Below are 26484 nucleotides of genomic sequence, written 5' to 3'. Positions count from 1 at the left end.
TCATTACCCTCACCAAGGGGAAAAAAAGAGAGGGAAAAAATAAGGAAGAAAGCGAAAGTAAAGAAGAAACATGCAGAAAAAGAAGTGAGGAGAAAGGTCAAAGAGGATGAGGGATACATGACGAGACAAGAAGAATGTAACGTAGCAGACTGCCTATTCATGGAAATTACTTGATTATTTTGAATGGATAGTTCTGTTAACTCAACATCTGGTGAATTGAGGAAAAGAAAATCTGACTGATCAAATTGAACTTCTAGTTGTCAGTTAAATAGTTTATATATAAATATGCAGCCTAGTTTCCATCACATTTCCCTGTATGAACTAGATAGTGAATCAGTTTTTCACTAACCATATTTGAGCAGTGAGTAGAACAATACCAATCGGTGATTCAGATTTACATAGAGGTGGGCAGTTTTTGTATTTCTGAATTGTTTATTGAGGATTATTGTTATCCATATAATTTCTGAGCATGAGTTATTTTTGTCAGTTTCTTTTATGACTGTTTTGTTACCTTATAAGGAAATATGTGCACTCCCCTCCTCTCATTCAGTTGTCCCTGGTGACGCCTCCATAATTTCTCTCTTTACACTGGTGCATTTTTAGTCTAATTCAAGCATGTGAGAAGCAGGGGAAAAGTTTAGTTAGTCAATGTCAGTGATTTTTTTCTGATCCATTCATGGATGGATTTAGTGAATCTGTACCAGTTTGCATTTAAAATCTATATATATCGAATAGACACAATACCTAAAATATTCTTCCCTATACTTGAAGGGAAAAAGAAAATAGAATTCATAAGTCAGACGAGATGCATTTTCTAATAATAGATGCAATTTCAAGGGTGATTTATGATCATGCTTTCATATGTGGAGATATTAAAATATTACCTTGCACTCATGTGAAGGTGGACATAAACACACCACATTTAGTGCTACAAATATATAAAAAAAAGTACTACCATGCTGTGAAGTAAAAGAAAGATAATTATATTATCTTCATTTTATACGAGAAAGCTATATTTTTCTAAATCCTGTAGTGTCAGTTATCTAAAGCTAAAAATAGGGATGACTTAATCTAGTCTGTTTTTTTTTTAAACTGTTATCTTATTTAGAGATGGTGCTGTATGAAGAAAGAAGGGATTGAAAAAATAGTGTGACATTTTAAGCACAAATATTTATGACATAGTTGGAGATTTTAATGCCTGGACTCTTAATTTGAAGATTAAAAATACATATTAAAAAATGTGGTTCAGTTATTTAAAACCATGAGGTCCAGTTCAAATTCTGATGGTCTTCTCATGCTGCTTCACACCTCAGCCGCAGCAACTGATAAGATGTATGTAGATATGATGTGGTATCCGGCATGCTAAGCCCACCATACATTGCAATGGGCATTCTGTATTGCTAAATATGTTCATTTACCTCTGCTTCACCATCCGCCCCACCACCAATGCAGCCACCTGAAAGTAGTAGATCTAACATTTTTTTTCCAATTCTATTTGAAGTCATAATTTCCCTTCAACATGTATATTCAGATAATAGATTTTATTCTTTATTATCTAAAATTAACATTTTATGTAATCTTTAGGCTGTGAAATTGTTGTTGAGGAGTTTTTAAAAATCAGATAGAATTTAGCTGAAATTCAGAGGCACTGAGCTTCTAGTCATATCATTATGAAGTCCTAAACAGGGAGGCATATTTTGTTTTTCAGAATTGCTTTTTTTTTTTTTTTTTCCCTCTTTAGATCCTTTTCTTTTCATTAAAAAACTACTCTGGGAAGAGGGTTTTTTTTTTTTTTCCTTAACAGGAAAAAAAAAAAAAAAAGCCACGCTTGACTGATAATGCATTGCTTTGGATGGTGAAACATTATGAAAGTTTAATTTTTAATTAAATCTGAAATACCAATTATAACTGAAAGAGATTTTAACCTGTTTCTTTTCAGACTGCCTGAAGTTACATTTAGAGACTGAAATCACTGCACCTTAAAAACAAAAGACTGAGCTGCACTGCATTCCTGTAAGTGAAAGCTTCCTGTACCTTCTTCCTCTGTGATTTTGTGACCAACCCAAGAAAAGACAAAAACATTGGTAACATAGTAACCAGGCATGAGTAAAAATTTGAATATCCCTGAAGATATATATGTTTAAATGATTTCCTTCTATAAAAAAAGAAAATTTGTTGGGCTCAATATTCAGTATGTCTTTTTTATTCAACCTAAATTGTGAATCTTTTTTTTTTTTTTTTTTTTGCCTGGTTTGAATTGCATTAGGGAGGGTGTCACCCACTGTGCATCCGCACAGTGACATACACCGTGACAGGAGGGATTCTCACATTTTTTGTTCAAGTCTCATTGAAGGTAATGGATTTCTTATGGAATCAAAGTAGATTCCTTTTTCCTTTGTGATGTCATTAGAAATTTTTAGCCTTTGTGTCAATGGAAATGGAGAGAAAAAAGTTCATGATGACATCACAAGATTCTGTTGCCTTGAGGACTTTGGGCAAAACTAAGTAAAATGCATAATTCCCTTGTGTGCGTGTGTTCCCCATTCTGCTATGAAGCAGTCAAAATAGCACATCTTATGTCTTCCCGTGAGCTACAAGGCTGTCTCTCAGAGCCCCATTGTTCCATAAATGCATGTCAGAGTCTACCACAGTCTGGTCTACCCTTATTTAGCTGCTGTTTTGTCAATGTACTTGGAAGAACAATTAACACTTGGGATTTCAATGTCTGAATAACAGGCAGTGAATAGAACCCGAGCATATAAAAGATTCAGATGCCCAGGGTAAGAAAACAGAAGCTTATAGTTGGTGGGGGAAAAAAGAAAAGCATTTTAATGCTGCACTCAAAGGTTGTGAAATACTATGAGAAAAGTCAATCTTTTTTATTTTTTAATTTTAGATTAAAATGTATGTTTTGGTAATGAAATCCAGAAGGTTATGATGTCTTCCTAAGTTTTGCAGTTTAATGTGTTGCAAGGTCTTTCCTTAGAGAGTCTTAAAACACTGAAATAACACCCATCTCCTTGAGTCATTGTTGGAAGGCCGGATGCAGGGTCTACTGCGTCGTGGTTTTCAGAGTGCCACCGTGTCTGTCCCACAGAGTGCACTAAAGGTGATTCACTTTCTTCCATTTTCACTTTGGTTCACTGTACTCTTTCATTATTGACTATAGTGCTTATGTGTTGACTGCAGATAGTCCAGAAATTAAGTGTCTCTACGTATGGTCTGAATTTCTGGTAGGTCCATTTTTTGGTGGGAGGAAAGAGATGATGCGTGGACAGAGCAAGATCACCTCACCATCAGGGTATCTGATAAATGGAAAGGGAGCTTATTCATGGTGCTCACTGAGCACAGTGTTTGACTGGTATGAGGGAATAAATGATGTTTATTGTTGCTTTTGCCAGAACTACAACAGTTCAAACCCACAGACAGGAAGGTCTCCAAAAGCAGGATCTGTTTCTTACTCATTTTTTTTTATTAAAGATTTTATTTGCTTATTTGACAGACAGAGATCACAAGTAGGCAGAGAGGCAGGCAGAGAGAGAGAGGAGGAAGCAGGCTCCCCGCTGAGCAGAGAACCCGATGCGGGACTCCATCCCAGGACCCTGAGATCATGACCTGAGCTGAAGGCTTTAACCCACTGAGCCACCCAGGCGCCCATCTTACTTGTTTTTTTTTATATATAGTTTTTTTTTTTTTAAGATTTTTTTATTTATTTGACAGACAGAGATCACAAGTAGGCAGAGAGGCAGGCAGAGAGAGAGGAGGAAGCAGGCTCCCTGCCGAGCAGAGATCCCAGGACCCTGGGATCATGACCTGGGCTGAAGGCAGAGGCTTTAACCCACCGAGCCACCCAGGTGCCCCTTACTTGTTTTTTTAATCTCCAGTGCTTAGCATAATAATAGTAATGAAGAGATGGTTACTGTTATTAATACAATTACAAAATGTGTTAATAAACTTTAGGATTTATTTTGTCAGAGAATATATATTGTGAAGAGGGGTTGAATAAAGTTCTTGACAGTCAGAAAGACAATTTTATTTTATTTTTTAATTATATATATTTTTAATTTTTTTTATTTATTTGACACAGAGAGAGATCACAAGTAGGCAGAGAGGCAGGCAGAGAGAGAGGGGGAAGCAGACTCCTTGCTGAGCAGAGAGCCCAATGCAGGCCTCAATCCCAAGACCCTGAGATCATGACCTGAGCTGAAGGCAGAGGCTTAACCCACTGAGCTACCCAGGCTCCCCAGAAAGATAATTTTAAAGGAATTTGTCAAAGGCAAACCAACTGTCCATCATATCACATTAGGTGTCCATCTCTTAGTATTTCTCCTCATTGACTACACTTCTTTTTCATCACCATGATGAGGAGGGCCTAGTCATACCATATCCTTTTTACTGTGAAATGGTCTCCAATAGTTTTCCATTTAATTTTCGTGTCTTAGATCCCATACTTTGGAGTTGTCTCCAGAGATAAATCTACCTGACTCCAGGATGGGCTCTTCACCTGTTGGTTTAATTGCCATGCAGTGAATTGTGCTTGAAGGAAAGAGGCACATAGAGGCATGTGGTATGATAGGTATCTGGGCAGTTAGCCTGGGGAAGTCATCATTAGAAGCTTCAACAGGCGCCTAAAAAGCCAGGACCAGTTTCTCAGCATAATAGGACCACACATTATTCTTCAGCACTCAAAATGATTTGACCCCTTCTGACCCCTTCAACATTTAGCTTCCTGGAGTTTTTTGGTTTTGTTTTGTTTTTTGCTTGTTTGTTCTTTGCATAAAGTTCTCTGCCCTCCCCCACCAATTTTAATTTGTTTCCAAAAGGGGTACCTTCATTTTTATTAAATCAGCTACAGCTGATGCAAATTAAGGCTTTCATAAAACGTGGCCTCTGAGGCAAAACTAAAATGATAAAATTTAGGCTTAGTAAATTGTACTATTATCATGTTGCATAACATTTAAGGATATCAAAGAACCTTATAAACAAATTTCATATTTTTTAAGATTACAAAATTGAGGTGAAAGGATTTAAGGGTAGAGCTTCATCAAACATTATAAGTACAAAAGCTGTAAGAAGCAGAAGTCCTAATAATCTTAATTTTGAAATAAGTATATTGAGGCCCCGGGTAGGGCATGCAGGTTACCCAAGCCATAATGACCACCAATGCAGATCATCCTTTAGTCATCTAGGCTTGAGAATAGACCTGAATTTAGACTCTGGGGCTTTGATCTTTACTCTGAGGGAAAGGTCTGAGCAGTGTTTGAACAGTGTTTCCTGAGGAACAAATTGCCTTAGGCTGATTTTATGAGACCCATGGAACTATAGTCTCCTCCACAGACTAGCCCAAAATTAAAACATAAGGGGTATTCTGGAAATACTCATTGTAATCTAAAAAAGGTTGTTGTTGTTATTGTTGTTGTTTTCATTTTTTATATACATTTTGATATCATGCCTCTGGTTGTGTAATGAGTCACACAGAAGCAAATTTATTTGGTTGACTTAATATTCTTTATGACAATTTACAAAGTGGACAGAAGACCATTAGAAACTTCAGTAGTTTAATTGTGCTTACAGGCACGATAAAACCAGTAATCTGAACAGAGCCATTGTGACATGGAATTCCGACTTCCCAAGAGTGTGCATCATGCATGGTGTCAAGAATGTCACTGTTGCCAGAGGTCATTTCTGTCAGAGAAAAGTTTTAGTGTCTGAAAAAAATGAAATAAACTTTAATAATTTAAAATGAATTACTTGCCCTAGTAATTTATTTCAGGTTGTCTTTATTGGATTCTGTCATTTAGCAATCCGAGGAGACCAGCGTAGGAACTTTTCTATTATTTTACCCAGAGCTAAGTCCTGGATATATCTTAGTTTCTTCCTCAAATTTATTTTATACCCTCCCAACTTTCCCACTGTGAAGAAGCTCAAGTTTCTATGTACAAAATATTAGTGGTTATGTCTTTGTGCCTAGATGAGGAGATGGTGTTCTGCCTTAAAAAATTCCATGGAAGCTTTAGCATATAGAGAAGGAAGAATTGAAGCATGAGGATGCCAGCGCAGGGACTTGAATGTAGGTGCCCAACAAGATCATCTCCTCAGAACTCTTTTCTCTTTAACAATAAATTAAAACTTATTCTGTGCCTCTTATGAACAATCTTTTTACCAGGGTAAATGACGCATACTATCGTCAAGGAGTTCATAATCTGTTTGGGCAATAAATACATTTTCCTTAAAGACAGTATGTTGAATGGATACCATAGAGTAAACAAATACTTATCATTTCCTTTGGACCATCACAAAATTATCTGATACTTACCAGTAGCCCAAGTAGAGGGAGTAATGAAAATGAAAGTTGAGGGAACAGTGAATAGTAATGGTGTGATCTGAGGATAGGATGCTAGTTGGAGCCAGTGTTTTCCAAAGTGTGGGTTGAGAACCATTCATAGGTCATGGAATCAGTTTAAAGGATCACAGTCAATATGCTTTTAATGAAATAGTATCAAAGGGAGAAATTCATAAAAAGAGTGTGTTACATATTTTTAAGATAATGGATTGCAAAATAAATATATTTCTTACTGGGAATTGTGCCACCAAAATATGAAAGCATATATCAAGAAGATTGGTCTTTTAAATACTCAACTCACATAATCCCAACTCAGGGATTATATCATTTTCTCCCTCTTTATGGAGGGATTAAGCAGCTTGCCCCAGGTCATAGAACAGGTGAATGTAAAAGATAGAATGTGAATAGGTGTGTCACTCCATATACATACCTTTCCCATCATCTGACACAGCTTTCCAAGGTTGTATGACTTCAGTTATTACACTACTGATAACTCACACATTTATATCTCTAGTCCTGATATCTCTCCCAAGTTCCAGTCTTGTATTTCTAATGTTCTTATTTAAATCTTCAAATAGCTATCACACTAGTTTTTTCCAAGTCAGTACATCAAAATTGAATTTATCCTCCTAGTGAAAATTAATCATCCTCCTTTTGACTATACTAATTTTCTTCATCTCAATTGTCCAGGTGATCCCAACTCAAAATATATCATTCTTGCTTTCCCCCTGCCCCCCAGGTGTCCAATAAGTGGCCAGGTCTTGTTCATTCTCCTTCCTTGGTACCTTTGTCTTAGGTTTTCATGTCCACTTGCTTGCAATAATCTCCTAATTGAGGGAGACAGGGGGAAGGGAGACCAGTTCGTCCTAAACACTGCTGCCTCATTAGGTTTCCTGAAGCAGGAGTCCTAAGATTATATCACTTTGTTCAGACAAAACTTTAGTAATTCTAGATTAATTACCGATTTCTAGCCAGTATTTATGACCATCTAAAATCTAATTCTAACCTCATTTCTGAAGCATTCTTATGGTTTAATATACCAAACACTCAGGCCAAATTTCCTCACCACCACTACCAGACTCCCTTATTAATATTGTTCCTGCCATCTGGAATTCCGTTATTCTGTTTTTCCATATGCAAATCTAACCCATCCTTCCAGGTCTATTTTAAATGCTATTAATTCCATGAAACCTCCCCTCTTTGACCTAGCCAGAAATAATCCACGCTCCCCTGCTTACCAAACCCACTTCTTACCTGTATTGGCTCTGCTGACAATTTGATTTTGGACTTCTATCATTCAAAATTGTGAGAGAATATATTTCTGTTAAGTCAACAAGTTTTTGGTAATTTGTCACAATAGCCTGAGAAACTAATGTAGCATTTATCTACACTTTTTTTGAGACTTGAATTACTTTCTATATTTTTAATGATACTTATGTGCAGACTTTATTTCTTTACTAGATAATAGATTCTTTGGGGATAGAGTCCATATTTAACTAACATTTCTAAACTCTACAAAACCTACCACAGCAGAATCACTGATTCATTACCCATCCATGGTTAATCTGGGGAATATAGAAATGATCCCTCAGGCTCTCATGGAATTTACAGTGTCCTAAGGGAATCAGACATTAAATAAGTAAACAAATAATTACAAAATTACAAATTATAGTCCATGAAAAGAGCTAATAGATACGCAAGACAGTAATGCATGGGGAAAATATATTATAATATCCACCAAGTAGTGAGGAAAGAATTATCATAGAAAGTGTAATTTAAGTTGATAGGAAGAATCAGGCAGGTGAAGAATTTGGGGTGGGGATAGGAACATGTAAGGAAGAGAAAGCTCCAGACCAAAATAGCAGGGACAGTGCTCTGAGGCAAAGACGAGCTTTGTGTATTCAAGGAAATAAAAGGATTCCAGAGTGGCTAGAGGAAAGTAAAAAAAGGAGGGGACTAATTGGAAGTGATGTCAGAGGAGTAGCAGGGTGATGAATTGGATTTTATTTTATTTATTTATTTATTTATTTTTAACTTCAACTTTTTTTTTTTTAAAGATTTTATTTATTTATTTGACAGAGAGAGATCACAAGTAGATGGAGAGGCAGGCAGAGAGAGAGAGGGAAGCAGGCTTCTTGCTGAGCAGAGAGCCCGATGTGGGACTCGATCCCAGGACCCTGAGATCATGACCCGAGCCGAAGGCAGCGGCTTAACCCACTGAGCCACCCAGGCGCCCCTCAATTGGATTTTATTTTGAATCATTGGAAAAACACATAATAGATGTGTGTGTGTGTGTGTGTGTGTGTATAATATTATATATATATATTAATTGAATAGAAAAAGATGAAAATAATTCAAAGTTAAATAGTATATACAAGCTCAGAGCAACTACACATTTACTTTAAATCTTTGCCAAAGGTTCACTTCTAAGTTTGAGGCCGGTTTGGATTTCTGAAACTGAGGTCTAATAGTTCACAACATATTTCCCATCTGCATAAACCAAAGCAGATTCCCAACAACCTTCTAAGATAAGGTCAAGTTAATTTTATTTCCTTTCTAGTTAATAATTATTAAGATTCTGTTGTTGGTTAATGAATCTCTTATTTTTATTTATTTTTAAGTGCTCATTGCTCAATGTAGGAATGAATACCAAAAATGTGTTTTACTCCTAGGATGTATTTTTAACATGTTAAACCTTGATCTGATTTTTAATTGCAGTGTATTTTATCATGTGCAATGACCAGGGGCCTGGAGGCACAGAAAGCCTCCAAATGAATCATCATTATCCTCATTATTACTCTCTTCATTATTACTGAATTTCAGGATTAAAAACAATCCAGATTAATTTAAAGTATGATGCATTAATATCATGGAATTACCACTAAGTCAGAAAGGAGATATTGGTTTGTTTGCAAAATGATAGAAATTATCCCCTTTCATCAAAGGAAAAAAAAAAGAGAGAGACAAGAAAAAAGGAAAAAGAAATACAGTAGAGGGAATGTGAAAGTTAAACCATAGAGAAGTAGGTTAAACTCTAAAGATATGAGGATTTATCTGCTATAACTCAGTAAAAACACACTAGAATCATAAAATATTATAGTGACAGGGAAACTTAGAAATTATTTTTTCCAGCCTCCTCATTTTAGAGATGAACAAAATTCGGGCCTAGAATTCTTATTTCAGACATACAGTTAAATAGTTAATGTCAGGGCTGGAACTATAGCCCTAATTCTTAGGAGGTAGATTAACACAACGAGACCAGCTAATCAGTGATCAACACCCCTACCATAAACCTTTCAAGGTCTTGGGTAGAAAAAAGAATATTAAGTACAGGAGATAAGTCTACAGACAAGCTTTAATTAATGAAAATCTGAACAATATGTATTACTCACAATCTGTTTACTTAATGTACCAGATGCTTTGTGAAAGTTGTCTTTAATCCTTGCTACCACACTCAGCAACCACTCTGCAAAGTAGGAATCGTTTCCATTTTATAATGAGAATACTGAGCTCCAGAAAGATTAAGTAACATCCAAGATTGCAAAGCCAGTAAGTGAATTTGTATTGATGCCAGGCCTAACTGATTCAAACTCTGTACTATCTGCTGCATGGTGTTTCATCTGTTGCATTTTTGTTATCGCCTTAGCTCATGTGGTCACATAGGTCATTAGTTCTCTAATAGTCCAAACTTTTGAAATAAAAGTTAGGAAGAAAAGGAAGATTTAGCAGGCTTAGCCCTCTCTGCATAAAGTTCTTCTCATTTAATTCTGTCAACAGTACCTCAAGATCAATGTTCTAATCCTCAGTTTAAAATTTATAAAACCAAGTTTCAATGAGATAAAATTGTCCCACACATCTTTGTAAAAGCCTAAGCCAGAATTCTAACACACATCTTTCTGATCCCAGGTGTTCTTTCCATTGTTCCATCAACCTCCAAGTCTGCTCTTCTCATGGATGTTGGTTGGTCTTCTATGGTCCTCATACTCAGATCCTTATCTGGCAAAGGAGAATTGTAATGTAGCTCTCATCGACTTCCCAAGAAGTAAGAGAGTGTGTTGAGAAGGTGATTTTATAATTAAGTTATATTACCTTATCTGGAAATAAATACAGTGCCCCATCTATGTTTCCTTCTTTGAGAAATGAGGAACTAGGAAGATAGGTCAAATCTGTGACATTACTCTTTCATCTCTACGTTTTCTTGATTCACTCTGTGTCTGTGCCCAAGACCCCAATCATAAAATCACAGATAACAGTACTACTAGCCTATATCATACTTGAATACACCTTTGAAAAGTAAAAGAGGTAAAATTATTGTATTTATGAGGCCAATACAAAGGAAGAAGTTTTACATTTTCCTTCTCAAAACTAACGTATTTGAAGACTTAGAAGCCTGATTAGAGATACAGGTCAATGAAAGAGCTCATTGTTAACTTCTTCTAGAAAAAGTGCAAAACTGAAAATCCAAACATACTTATGAATTGTTAGATTGTTTTCTAATGACCAGTGAGGACTACATGAGAAGTGAACTCTTGATAAAAGCAAGAGAGAGAGAGAGAGGGAGAGGGAGGGAGGACAAATTGGGAGGGTAGGAGGGAAGGGGAAAAAGGGGAGGAGGAAGAGATTGGAAACAGTTTTTTTAATGGCAGCTCCCACTCAGACATGATCCTGAATTTCCTTCTATGTGTCAACTTTAGTGACACTGCACATATACACCTTCATTTCTGAGAAGGTCAGTTTCTGTTATTAGATAGTACACTTAAACAATCATTCTAAAACCAATTGTCACTATGGAATGGCACAAATATACATAACAAATTTATGGTAATTAGAAGTGATGCTTACCTGTTAGGATTCTGCAGCTGTTACTTTATCCTCTCTGTTTCTTGATTTTGACTTCTAAGTCTTCCTATGTGAAAGGGTCCACTCAAGTCTTTTAAAATAACTCCATGAAACCATCTCCCTACTTTGCAGAAAGGACTTTGTTCTTTGGCCCATCCTTGTACTTTGCAGTATGTTGCTAGTAGCCCTAAATCAGAAAGTACATTAATATATCCTTTGAACTGCTGGGTCTCATCAGGAGGAAAAAAAAATATTTTCAACCATCTTATAATACTTTGTTAAAAATCCAATTCTGGTTCAATGTTTTGTTCTCAAAGGACTTTTGAATGAAGAGAAGCTTTTGTAAGAGGAAGGAAGCTTATCTAATCTCTTCAAGACTGGTGAGAAGCAATCAGGAGACTTGTGACTCTGAAACAGTACATTTCCAGGGAATTAGGCACAAAGAGTTTTCCACTTCAGGTTGCAGCACATTGGCTCTAAATGCACCCCTTCACATATCCCAAATGGCAATGTGAAAGCACTATTCTTTGAGTCAAGTGGAGAAGGGAAGAGGCCATGCTAAACCGACATTCTTTCTGGAGGTCATGAGAAATTGAATACAGAATGAACTCAATCTAATGGTTAGTATCAGATTCTCAGAGTTATAAACCTCCTATGATAAAATGTCCTCAAAGATATAGGAAAATAAGTTTGTTCATGATGATGGTTATAAGGACTCTCGAAGATTAAGATTCTTGACAGTCATTTACTTTTTTGCAATTGCACTTGACCATATGAAATTTGCTTAACCTTTGCTACAATTTTACTGAACTATTCCATGCTTAACTTACTTGCATCTTATAGGACTTTATTAAATAATCAATATATGTCTAACATTGTTACCATTGCTGGTGCTGTTACTATCAGAATTCTGTTTTCTTCTCTGGACTAGAGCTGGCAGGAACAGCTGCAAACCCAGGTTATACATTTCATGCTCTGTCTGTCTGATCTTCTTGCACCACTGGAAAGTGGGAGGGGCTGACTAGCCTAACTGCTCTGTAGGTTAACTTGGATTCACCCAGAAAACTTGTCAGTGTAGCTTTGTTCATGAGTGCTTTCAGCAGATAAAGAAATAGTTTGCATGAAAAACCCTTGTTTTTTAATAAATACTGACTCTCTCATGCTTCATGAGACTTTCTGATTGATTACATCATACTATCCACATTATCATTGCAGTTACCATGAGGGAGGCCCAAGTGTAATGGAAAGGGAAGAGCATGGGGCTGACTATCTGGAGACTTGATCCAGGCGTTGTCAAATAGTTTTGTCTTTAAGATCATTTTCCTTTTCTATAGGGGACACTTTCCTCGATCTGTGCAGACATTATTCAAAGAAGCCAAATGATATATATGAAGTATTTAGAGCTCTATGGAATAAAGGAAGTTCATAAATATCATGTAGTACTATTACAGTAAAAGTATTAGCAGAATTATAAATCACTTTGACGTCTCCAGAGTAACGTGCTTTATCTGAGGTCTTCCTGCTTAGAAATTAGTTTGTTTTTTGAGTTGCCATTATAGGGAGGTACTCTTTTGCTGCTAAGCACTCTTCATACATTGGAAGAAATGACTAACAATGAATTGCCAGTAATATGTTACTCTTTTTATTTAAAAAAAATTTTTATCATTTTTTTAGTTATTCTTTTTAAAGATTTATTTTTTAAAGATTTATTATTTATTTGTCAGAGAGAGTGCAAGAGAGCACAAGCAAGGGGGGGGGGGGTGTGGCAGGCAAAGGGAGAAGTAGGCTTCCCTGCTGAGCAAGGAGCACAATGTGGGACTCAATCCCAGGACCTTGAGATCATGCCTGAGCCAGAGGCAGATATTTAATCCACTGAGCCACCCCAGGTGACCCTAAAGATATATTTTAAAGGCATTTTTACTGTAAATTCTCTGAGCAGTTTCTCTTAAATTAAAAGAAAAATTAACTATTTTATCTTTCCTTATTAGAGAATGAATTTCTTGAGGTAAGGAACCATGAGTAATTTACTAGTTTTCTCATTTATTAAAACTGGCACTGGATATTCAGTGTTAGTTGAGTATCTTGTGTGAAAATTTAGTAAATTTTAATAAACAGTTTTTTGAAAAAGATATTGAATTTATTAATTGACTACATATATACCATATTGCTATGGACAGGTGTATTGAAGATTATACAGCTATTTGAAAAAGAATGAATTATATCTATTGCTATTGATCTGGGAGAATGATCATAATTTATTAAGTGAAAAGAACAAATTTTCAGGGTAATGAATATTTATGAATAAATTTGTTGTGCATGTTCTATGACCATATTCTTCACAATGGTCATCTCACAGGGTTGAGAATAAAAAAGGATTGATGGAAGATTATTAATTTTTTCTTTAAACATTTTTATTGTTTCATTAGTTATAGTGAATATCTATAAGTTTGAAAATGAATATATAAAATTATTTTTTAAATTGCTACCTTTTGTTTCTTGGAAATCAGCCTGAGAAAATAATCACCATGCAGAACTTTAAATTTCATTGTATTACTCACCTCCATAATACAGAGTAAAGCACATACTCTAAATAGAGTGGCTCATTTACTCAATAAATATTTCCTGAGCTCTATGATGCTACTAGTTCTTGTTAATAAGTATGATGCGTGTGTATGCGCGCGCGCGTGCGTGTGTGTGTGTGTAGCTGAGCTCTTTCATGATGTAGGTTCATACATGGAATCATATACAAAGAACTAATAGTTGAGCAAGCAAAAGTTGTTAGAAGTAATTTGAGTCTTTAGTGTAGTTTCTCTGTATATATAACCTACAAATTCACCAAAAAACTTTTTTTGGGGTTTGGTTGTTTTTGTTTTTGTTTTTTGGCTATTTCTGTCATCCACAATACATCTCTTATAATAGCTTCCCTGAAGTTTCTGCTGCCTCTCTCTCCTTGTCAAGAGCTCTCACTAATCCTCCTTGGCCCAGGTCAATTAACTTTTCTGCTCACTTCCCAACTCCTTCTTGGTTTGTCTTTTTCTTCCCTTTCTGATGATAATCTCACTAGATTTTCAAGCTTCCTTCACGCACTGAGGAGGACAAGAATGAATGAATGAATGGGAGAGAGACAGAAAGAGGAGGGACGGAGAGGGGGGGAAGGAAAGAAGGAAGGAAGAAAGAAAAGAATAGAGAGAGAAAAGAAAAATACTTCTGCAAGATAAGGTTTCAGGACTATATTCCCAACAGAAATTTCACAAGAGTTTGTTTTGTTTTTAAGATTTTATTCATTTATTTGTCAGAGAGAGAGCGAGCACAACCAGGCAGAGTGGCAGGCAGAGGCAGAGGCAGAGAGAGAAGCAGTCTCCCCGATGAAGCAAGGAGCCTGATGTGGGACTCGATTCCAGCACCCTGGGATCATAACCTGAGCCAAAGGCAGCGGCTTAACAAATTGAGCCACTCAGACGTCCCTTCACAGGAGTTTTAAGTAATCAGAGGGGCAGACCCTGATGCCTTAGGTTGAAGATAGGCACCAAAGGCCCCATTTAGAATGTACTTAAATCGGCCTGAGCATATGAGTTAGACAGTATATCTGAACTGGAACAAGGCAGGAGAGGGCTGTACAGTATGAGAGACCATGTTTCCCAGAGTTAGTACATTCTTTCTTTTTATTTTATTTTATTTTATTTATTTATTTGACAGAGAAAGAGAGATCACAAGTAGGCAGAGAGGCAGGCAGAGGGAGAGAGGGAAGCAGGCACCTTGCTAAGCAGAGAGCCCTTGCAGGGGCTCAATCCCAGGACCCTGGGATCATGACCTGAGCTGAAGGCAGAGGCTTAACCCACTAGGCCACCCAGGCTCCCCAAGTCAGTACATTCTACATCCCATCACAGAGTAATCCTGACAATGTCTGACCTTTTACAGATAGAGAACAGAGGAACCATGAGCTTAATTTAAAACACAGGAAAGTTGTAATATGATAACCATGAGTAGTGATACACAGGCATATTTTACTTCATGTTGTAGCCAGTTATGACAGAGGCTTTATGAAAAAGGAGAGAGGGAGGAATGGAGAGAAGGAGAGGGAGAGAGGAATGAAGTGAGGGGGAAAGAGAGAGAGAGAGAGAGGCAGATAGCTAGACAGAGAGAGAGAGTCCCTCCTCCCAAATGAAAATGAGAGTGGGTAGAGAGTGGAAGAAGGTGATTGGCTAGGAGATTAGGAAGCATGAAAAAGTAAAATAAAATGTATTTTGACACTCCAGCTATTTCTTTACATTTTCACAAATCTTTCCCAGTCCCTCATGGGTCCTACCCTGGGTGGGCTGGCTCTGCTTGGCACTTCCAGCCAGCCAGCTGTCTTCTCCTTTCATTTAGAGAGTGCTGACTCAGAGTAAACCATTTACAGGTGTGAGGAGATATCTAGAATATGCTCACAATTATATTTATTGCTCCTAACTTTAGGGAACTGAAGAAGTCAATGAGCAGCTGGTCATGGAAAGTTTGCCCCAAGGGGTAGGTCCCCTTCTCTACCCTATGCCTGCAGTTTAGGGGACTTACACAAAGAATATGAATTCTTATCTGTTATGTGACTCCTCCCTGTGCCCCAATAGTTTGGTGAGAACAGTAACTGTAGCTAGAAAGATGTCAGATAACAGAGGTGTGATTAGAAAAACATAGTGTTTATGAAGAGATTTAAAGAGCTAAGAAATGCTTATATAATGTTTAAGTGGAAAAAAAATCAAGACATAAAACATATGTTAGTGTTCATTTCTGAAGGGTCATTATTCATTTCTTTTCCATTCTTTAAATTTTCCAAAATGTCTCTCTCTCTCTCACACACACACACACACACACACACACACACACACACAAGAAAAGGAAAACTGCTCTTGGGATATCCTTCCTTATTTGTCATTTTGTTTCTTTGCTTTTGATCAATGTTAATTTTAATATTGGTACCTCCTATAATGAAGAGATTTCACCTCAAGTTTGAGTGACGTAATATTGTTCCTGAGAGTTTTTTATAGACTGCTATTGTGGTGTAATGTTCTGGTCATTTTTAACGCTCAAGCAGTCCTTCAGCTCTCGTGGAATAATTGTGGGAAGAAGATTGTGAGGGAGATGACTCATTTTCTAGTTATTGGTAATGGATTAATGTAGCACAAACAGGACTCTGATCACTTCACCTATGAGAAGCCCAAAGAAGTAAGCTAGGTTGATGGATATATTCCAACTATGCTTTTGATTAGAAATGTAATGTATATTTAGATGATAAATTACTTCATGTGACACCTATAAAGTTCAGTTACTACATTTACATGGAATAAAAACTACATACAATCAAGAAAGTTGGTATTTCCAAAACTCTATAATTTCCTGTTCTTCTAAATATTTACCTATTTATCTTGTTCTCACCTTATGACTTTCTCAAACCATTTTCATTGCTTAACTTCTAGGTTAGGTCCTGGAGCTCTTTAGAACCTAGGTGTTAATTATTATTATAATTGACACCTCTCTTGCTCTTCTGTTTTTACCTAAGAGGCTACTTAATTTCTCCCTGTTTGAGTGATTCTTCTGCCATTTACAATTCTGAATTTCTCTTCCCTTCATTTTGATGCTCCAGGCCCCAACTACTTTTTACAGGTGCTTTTACTTGATTACTCTTAGCTCTTCCTAACTTGGAATCTCTTTCTTTAGCTCAGAGATTCCTAATCCTGGCTCCATATTAAAATCATCTATAAAGTAAAAACAACAACAACAAAAATGCACACACAAAAAACAGCAAAAAATGAAACACAAAAGAAAAACAATGCATTGGCCCCATCCCAGATATTCTGTTTTCATTTGTCAAAGGTGAAGTTTAGCGGCAAGTTACAACCTTAAAAGGACGAAACTCTTATTTCATCTCAAAATTTTCCAATTCAGGTTTGATTTAACCTGCTGCTTCACTCTAGAAAATCATTTTCTTAGATAATGACCACCTTCCTAGCCAGACAATAATAAAGCTTTAACATTCTGCATAATACAGCTGTATGCATCTTACAGACATGCATATCACACAAACATTAAGCTAATGACCAAACTTGAACAAATATTTGATAAACATAGAATTGCTATTACCATAATAATTAGTTAGAAACTAAGCATAGCTGACCAAATTTTCGAAGTTCTCTTTAAAACTGACTATTGTAAATGAAATGCCTTACATTGCTAAAGGGTATCAGAATATGCCTTGAGTCTGATTTATGGGGGAGAAATGATGGGCAACTACAATGTCAAAGGGATGTACATTTGATTTTTAGAAGGTGGAAACAACTCAAGTGACCATTGGCAGGTGAATGGATAAGCACAATGTGGCATATAAATACAACAGAATAGTACAACAGAATAGTATTCAGCCTTAAAAAGGAATGACATTCTGACACATGCTACAACATGAATAAACCTTGAAGACATTATGCTGAGTGAAAGGAGCCAGACACAAAAAGGCCAATACTGGATGATTCCATTTATATGAAGTACCTGGAATAGTCAAATTCATACACAAAGAAAGTAGTCACCAGGGATTGGAAGGAGAGAAGAGTGGGGAGTTATTATTTAATGGGTACAGTTTCATTTTGAGAGATTAAAACATTCTGGGGATGGATGGTGGTGATGGTTGCACAATGTGGATGTACTTAGTGCACTGAACTGTATACCTAAAAATGGTTAAAATGGTAAATTTTATGTTATATATGTTACCACTAAATAAAATAAAAGGAATAAAAACAAACAAACAAAGGAATGTACATTTTAAAACTTTCATGATATTTCAGTAAAAATGGATTATAGTTACCGGATTCAGAGACACAATTGAAATGAATAGTCCAGGGGCACCTGGGTGGCTCAGTTAGTTAAGCATCTGCCTTGAGCTCAGGACAGGATCAAGCCCCACATTGGGCTCCCTGCTCAGCTGGGGGTCTGCTTCTCTTTTTCACTCTCCCCCTTCTCATGCTCTCTCTTTCCCTCTTTCTCTCAACTAAATAAATAAAATATTTTTAAAAATGAGTAGTCTATTCACAGATTCATTAGGGTTTACAAAATATAATACTTTATTAGTTTAAGTAATAGCATTTACTTTGCTATTGAGGGCTGTCATATGTATGATATTCAAGTGCTGATAGTATCCTTGATTCATAAGCAGTAATGACTAATAAACTACAGAGACTAAATTCTAAATAAATAGGATTATTATTAAATGCTTGTAGCTGTACTGGAATTCCCATTTTTGTTAACTGACGGGAGAGGGAGAGCTGCAGGTTTCTTTTTCGCCAGCAATACTATTTCTTACCAAATTATTTTCTTGGTAGGACAAGCCATGGCTTTGTATAAGTCTGTATTTTTTAAATATTCCCTATTTTCCAGTAATCCAGTATGTAAGCCAGTTGCTTCCTTTTGTTTTCTCCTGAAAATGTTGAACATTTTTGATAATTTTTATAAATTTCTTGCTTTACAATTCTATGAATTTTATTACATGTATAAATTTACATGTGTAAATGTTACAGCTGCCACCGCTGTCAGGATATAGAGCTGTTGCATTACTCCAAAGAACTTCTTTATGCTTGTTATCTCTCCCCCAACCACCAACTCCTGCAACCAGTGATCCCTCTTTTATCCACTATAGTTTTGTGTTTCTGAGAACTGTCATTCACATGAATGGAGTCATATAGCATGTAACCTTTTGAGACTGGATTCTTTCACTCAGCATATTGCATTTAAGATTCATCCATATTGTTGCACATATTAATGATTTATTTCTTTTTACTGATGAGTAGCATTCCCTTGTATGGTTGTACCAGACTGCTTATCCATTCACCCACTGAAAAACATTTAGTTGTTTATTTTTTTTTTCATTGGAGGACAATTATTATAGAATTGCTATAAACATTTGTGTACAGGATTTTGTGCAAACATGAATTTTCACTCTCTAAAGTAAATACCCAGGAGTCAGTTTGTTAGGTCAGATGATATATGTATATTTTGTAGGAAACTGCCGGACTGTTTTACTAAGTGGCTATATCGTTTTATATTCCCATCAGAAATGGGTAAGAGTTCCAGTTGCTCCACAACCTTGACAACACTTGGTATTATCAGTATTTTTATTATCTTAGTCATTGTAATAGATGTGGAGTGGAAATACTTTTTTATTTTGACTACATATTTTAAAGCTATAGATGATAATGTGATTCCGGAGCCATAATCCTTCCTGACTCCTATTTTTAGAGATATTCTATTCCTGTGTACTTTTTTCTCACAGGAAAGTGAGGTCTATTATTTTTAGATTTCTGATACTGTTACTTTCCCCCTACTCTTCTCAGAATTGCTATTTTTCCCTATGATAGTGCATTCATTTAATTTTTCAAGAATTTTTTTCTTAAAGATCTAAAAAAATTGTCTCTTTACATCTAAATTCTAACATAGCTTAAAATAGTGTATGTACCCACATAAATGCTAACTATAAAGGTATCAGAAAATTACTGTACTCATTCAGTACATTTTTTTTAATGTTTGCTATATCTTGGCCAGTTAGGTGAATAATATGTGATACAAAAGGAAAGGGCAATCCGGGGGGAAAAAAAGCAAATTATAGTTCTGTTTGTACTTCTGATGTTGAGGCAAATTATATTTGAGAATGTGGTTCCTGAAATAAAATTCTTCGGGATCAGCATATCAGGTGTCGAATGGGTCTTAGTCTCTACTTTAAAATAACATTTTGGAAAAAATGAAAACATATTTATGTTAAAGAGCACACACTTTCTTTTAGAAAGAAGAGCCCTGTTCTGGGAATTAGAAGACCTGCATCACAGCTCCAGTTCTGCCACTTTGTGGTTTAGTTGCTGGGGCAAGGTATTTCCCCTCTCCAAATTATCTCCTTGTCCATAAAATTCTCTCCAGGTTAAAAATGAAAAACTAGCATTGTGTCTTTCCAGCGCTTACATCTAGCTACCATTGATGACAAGAAAGGCAACATTTTTATTGTTCTTAACAAATATTTACTTTGTAACATCATGTAGCATAATTAACTAATTTGCTTCTTATTTCTTGCTGGACATTGCCTGTACCCTGATATAGAGGCCTATTCTCATCTTATTCAATCTGTCAGAAGCATTTCAAAATGATCTAATACTTTTGTGTGCAGGTTGTGTGTGTGTGTGTGTGTGTGTGTGTGTGTGTGTGTGTGTAATAATATCTATCCTTGGCTTCTATCTCTTCACACTCTCTGATTTCCCTCCTACCTTACTGATTTGTCAATCTCTTGTGTTAGATCTCCTCTTCTCCATTATACACCCAGATGAACTCATCCAGTTTAGTAGCTTTAAATACTCTTTATATGGTGATGATACCGGATATTTATCTTAGGTCTGACCTTAACCTATCACCTGGGTTCCAGACATAAAAGCAACCATTTACTTGCTGTCTTCAATTAGATGGCTCACCAGGTATCTTAAATTTAGTAAGAGATCTTGATTTAGTAAAAGATCTTAATTTTTCTCCCCACCTCTGGTGAGCATCACCACCCTGCTGGAAGAAGCCTGCTCCCGTTATGCTATATCTCTTTTTTTCCCCCTTATTTTTCTATCTTTGGCAATACAGTTTCTTCAAAAACGTAGTCAGCCTGGTCCTTTGTTTCAGGTAACTTCTGTATGTGAGTAACCACAGCAGAAACTCTCAAGCAAGCATAGTTTTTAAGCCTGAAAGCTCTGTGTTTATTTTTAAACAGACCCTGTGCTCTCCCCATCCCCACCTTCTTCAATTTAATAGTGACCATCTGGGGGCCATTGGAAACAACAGACAGGATGAGAAAGCATGTTCTGAATCTTCTCTTGCTCTAAGCAACTTCCCATTGTCTATCTGACAGATGATACTTGAAGGGATATTCTTTTTCCTGCTAAGGCTTCCGTTTTGCTTTAGATTTCAATACAGAAGAAGTTAGATCTGTGTTAAGCCTTTTTCATGTTAGCCCTTTGCAAAGGTTGGTGTTTATTTTCTAGTCCCAGGCTCACCAGATACTATTTAATATGTCTCCTCCAGCTAGAGGGGTCTCTTTCCTCTTTTTCCTTCCTAGAAGTGATCAATTCTGAGTTAAGAAAATGGACCAATCTTTTACTCAGAAATTTTCAGACTCCTCATTGCTTATAGAGGAGCAATCCAAGTCCAAAGTGTGACAGTTAAGGTCCTTCAGAATTCAACTTGTAGAATTTCTATGTATAATAAACTTCACATACTGAAATGTATTAATGCACTTAAAGGGCATGTCACACTGCCTAGAATGTTAGGTACTAAATAACGGTCATTATTTTATTAGCAAAATTGCTTGGTGTTTTAAATGTTTAAAGAATTCACTGTCAAAAAAAAGTTTCTCAAAGGAATATGTCTTAAGACCCAGTAATCCACTTGTAATAATCTTTCCTTAAGAAATACTTGCACATACATAACAGTTTTCATTGCAGCTCTATTCATAATAGCAAACATTTCAAAGCATACTTGATTTCTGTCAAAAGATAAATACAGAAAACATTGTTATATTAAACTATATCAAACTATTATCAAGCATAAAATAGATCCATATATACTGCTCTGAAGAGATTTGCATAATGTATTTTAAGTTTAAATAGGAAGTTGCAGGTTAATATAGGTAATTTTCTTATCTTAGCCTTGATGCAGAGTGAAATACAACTGTCTAAAAGATACAGGAAGAGTTTATTCCAAACTGGTTATCTTAAGTGGTGATTGAGAAAGATTGAAGGTACAGAGTGAGATTCTTCTGCTTCTTGTTAAAATTTATTTTTAAGTGGTGGAATTGTTCGTAATTTTTTTAAACTTTATCTTTTGTATGTTTATGGGAGGAGGGATAGTGTTCAATAATTTCAAATAAAAGTTTTTTATATTAAAAAAACCCCTCTCAAAATTAAAAATGTTGCCTTGGAAGAGCCATTAGGAAGTATATACAAAATAGCATTAATTGATTTGTTGATTCATTTTACCTAGGAAAATAAACTGTAGTATTTGGGGAAAATACAAAATTGAATTTGAAGTAAGTGAAGCTTTTTGAACTCTTAGCAGCTTTGGCAGGACCAACCTTATTTAGGACCATCAAAAAATTTGCATAATAGCACCATTTTTAGATTTTTAACTCAGTCAGGAACCAGACACCAGAAACTTACTTCAACTATAAGTTTCTAATAAGTCTTCCAGAATTGTTAATTTTCTGTTATTTTGATTATTACAGAAGTGCTCAGTTACTCCTTCAGTGATTGACAAATTATGTGACATTTGACCTCAAGTATTGTAAATAGACTTTTTAATTTTTTAAAGATTTTATTTATTTATTTGAGATAGAGAGAGCAGGAACAGGGAAGCAGAGGGAGAGGGAAAATCAGGCTCACCGCTGAACAGGGAGCCTGACCTGGGGCTCCATTCCAGGACCCTGGGATCATGACCTGAGCCAAAAGCAGACGTTTAATAGACTGAGCCACCCAAGTGCCTTCTTTTTAATTTTTTTAAATATGCAGTTGAGACTAAATGAATGTGTGAAAATAAGTTCTTGATATTTTTGCTTTAAGTAAGGGCAAGAAATTTACTTCTTTTGGTTTGTGTTGAAAAGATTCTGTGTATGCTGGAGGCCATCTGTTTTTACTACCTTCTATGAAAACTGACAAGGAGCCTAGAAGCTTCTTGGGAAGTTCATGTGACTAGCCATAGGAGTTTCAATAATAATAGTAATAGCAATACCAAAACAACAACATAATAATAAAATATTATAACAACCACAGTTCACAAATCCAACACCAATTCATTTGAAGTATGAATTTAGATTGTTAGCTTAAGGTACCAAATATTAGTATAGAAACACGGAATTAAAACATATGGAGATTCCCTGCAGTAGGGAAACTATCTGTATGTTGTATTTACTCTTTTCTTGTTTCTCTGTAAGGCTAAGCTGAACTTCTCTCTGCCTCTAATATACCACTCAAATGCCTTTTCAACAGAAAACTTATTTTTTTGTAATGACAGGGGCTGTGAAAATGCAGTGAAATCTAAATTATCCTGATAAAATTAAGACAACAATAATCTGTAAGGCAGATACAAGTATTGATGCTACAGTTGCATTCATCTATCCAATTAATTACCAGAACATATAAAGTATAGATAGGATTTATAGATTTCACTTTTTATCAGAAATGTACTGAAGGCACTGAAAGTCAAAATTATTATGCCTTTAAAGTAAGACAGTACTATAAAATCTTGAAGTTGGAAGAGTTTGGGGAAGAATTGGCATTTATTCACATTCTCATTCTTGCAGCATGATTTGTTCATCCTTTACAATAGCTCCACAAGTTAATCCAAAAAATTATGAACTTCTAAAATACAAACATGAATACATAATTTATAGGATTGATCAGAAAATTTAAATACAGAGCAGTTAAATGAGAGCCACACAGCACATCGACCCTGAGCCCAACAAATGTGAGTGAGACTTTTTTGCTCCCTCATCCCATGAGATCCTATGGATATTTTCACCATATTTAAGACCACTTGAACTGGTCACATTTCTTTCAATGATGGGGCAGAGGGCTGGCTGCTGTTGTTCTTCCCTTTTTTAAAAATAATCATATTTAATTATATTCTGTGCAATGGTGAAGTGTTGTACTTCTATTCATTCTTTTCTATGCTATTCACATAAAACATTATTTGCCCAGCTTATTGATACTTTTCATCTAGTGCTTAGACTACAAAGCCATGATGCTGAGCTAGATGAAATCCAGTGAGATAAATGCCCTACATATGCAGTCATTTAGTATTTTACCCTGTTAGTCCCCCAACCCATGACAGGTCTAGTTAAGTATACTTTTTCATGCCAAAAAAAAAAGGGGGGGCAGTTTTCTTCCTCCCTAAGGTTGAAATGAAGAAGGACCACATGTTGTCTGCTTTAATAAATCTTGAGTTTTGATTCCTAATACAGACCCATTGTATGGATGATAATTTGAGGGGAAATTTTTGTTAAAAGGTATAGGTTATAACTTGGATTTGAAGAAGAATCACAAACAAAGAGACCAACTCAAATCTTTGATACAGTTTATGTAGTTAGAATTGGTATTGCCTATAATTGCTTCCTCTGACTCCTGTGTTGTGTTTGTTCAATTTAACAGTCCAAACAAGATGTTACTTTTCGTAGGCCTGTAGATATAATCTCACAAAAGAGAGCATATTTTTTTCTGTTTCATACATTGTCACCATCATCTTCTTGAGGTTTGCTGTCATTTGTAATAAAAGATGTACCTTTAGGGAAAAATAAACACCAAGATAGGGAAAATGCTGCCATGCTTAGTCTTGAAGAGATGTATTTTTGCTTGATGTCTCCATAATTAGATAGTTGTTCAAAGTACGAGATTTTGAATTGCAAACAGTGTTTAAGACCCACATATGGCTGTCTACTCTGTAGATAAGCAGCACCAAATCAGATAAAATCCAAGGTCAATAAAAACTACTACTCAGTGGGTTGAGCCGCTGCCTTCGGCTCAGGTCATGATCTCGGAGTCCTGGGATCGAGTCCCGCATCGGGCTCTCTGCTCAGCAGGGAGTCTGCTTCCTCCTGTCTCTCTGCTTGCCTCTCTGCCTGCTTGTGATCTCTCTCTGTCAAATAAATAAATAAAATCTTAAAAAAAAAAAAAAAAACTACTACCACTTTATATTTGCCCAAATACAGTTCTGCCATATTTCTGGAATGAGTTAAAATCTAAATAGCTTACAAGTATGTTTTCCCGTAATATCCAGTTCTTTGCCTAACATCGACTATATCATATCGTAATTATTAATTTATTGTCTGAATCTACTGCTTGGGCAGAGAGCTTATTCTGTCTTAACCACCATGATATCCAATGTACTCAGCAGAGTTCAAAATCTGATATGCAGTAGGTCCTTGTATTAGGTTGAAAGAATGAATGGATGTATTCATTAATGGATGAATTTTCTTTCTTTTTTTTTCTTTTTTTTTTAAAGATTTTATTTATTTATGACAGAGAGAGAGATCACAAGTAGACAGAGAGGCAGGCAGAGAGAGAGAGGAGGAAGCAGACTCCCTGCTGAGCAGAGAGCCCGATGCGGGGCTCAATCCCAGGACCCTGAGATCATGACCTGAACCGAAGGCAGCGGCTTAATCCACTGAGCCACCCAGGCGCCCCATGGATGAATTTTCTAAGGGGCATTATTATTATTTCATTTACTGGGCTGATTGCCATTACAGAGACATATTTATCAACTAATAGCCAGCTTTCCATATACATTGATACTTTGAGTTTGGAATGCTTTTAATGTTTGTATCATTCATTTGCAGATACTTTCACATGTATCTGTGCCTCATTCAGTTTCCAGAGTAAGGGCATAATGTTCTATTTTCACAAGTTTAGATTAATTATTATGATAAGATTGAGCTCAAATATAGCCCCCGTACTGAAATTATCTTGATTCTTCTAGCTATAGATAGTTACTTATTCTTTGATCTACCACAACACATTATCTAAGACTCTTTTACTGAATTTATTTTCAGACATTTGCCATGGTTTGACAGTCTGATTGTATTTGTACCGCAAGTTGCTCCTATGTATGCAAGTTCCTATGCCTTGTAAGGTACTACATAGTAGATTCTCAAATATTTGTGAAATTTTTAAAGAAGAAAGTTATCATTAAAAAATCTTACAAAACTTACAGAAGTTTAAACTTCAAATGTATTTTATGCTTACTGAGAGCATTTGTCTCTAGCACAGAGGTTAGGAATCCATAATGGCCAGTCACTTCTACCTCAACCCTTCCTCCATTGAGTAGGAGTACCTGTGAGAGCCTTAGCTCTCCTGTTATAGTATTGACTAGTTAATTAACTAGTTAAGTTATTCATTCAGTGGATATTTTACTAAGCAACTATTGAACAAAATTAAATGGAACAATTTTTGTCCTCAAGTAGATCACTAGATAATCGAAGAAAAAAATGTAAACAGATAATTACATAGTAGAGATTAATTGCTTTGAGACATGCATAAGATACCATGAGGCATATAAGTGGGGCATTGGCTTATCAGAGAGTCAGCACCTTCACTTTTTTCTGAGAGTGTTCTCTCATATTCCCACAACATCAGAAGATATATGCAGCCCGCTAAGCTGCCCCTGCTCCCTCATTTTCTCCTTTGCCTTTTAAGAATCACCTCTCAGTTACTTTAAGCCAGAACCAAATGCAGCCTTTTAGCTTATTCCTTTCAAAAGGATGATAATCCCTG

The 26484-nt window shown here is 36.0% G+C and overlaps 1 protein-coding gene across 2 annotated transcripts in view; it reads left to right on the top strand.

The window, feature by feature from the left end:
• ZBTB20 (zinc finger and BTB domain containing 20) overlaps positions 1-26484 on the top strand; it is an 814654-nt gene that overhangs the window by 325461 nt on the left and 462709 nt on the right. For both annotated transcript variants that reach the window (XM_047725341.1, XM_047725317.1), the window contains exon 5: positions 1940-2013. The gene's annotated coding sequence lies outside the window, so the exon portion shown is untranslated. The remainder of the gene's footprint in view (positions 1-1939; positions 2014-26484) is intronic.

The sequence above is a fragment of the Lutra lutra genome, chromosome 1, assembly GCF_902655055.1.
Source record: "Lutra lutra chromosome 1, mLutLut1.2, whole genome shotgun sequence".
Lineage (NCBI taxonomy): Eukaryota > Metazoa > Chordata > Mammalia > Carnivora > Mustelidae > Lutra > Lutra lutra.
This window is presented reverse-complemented; position numbering and strand designations above follow the sequence as displayed.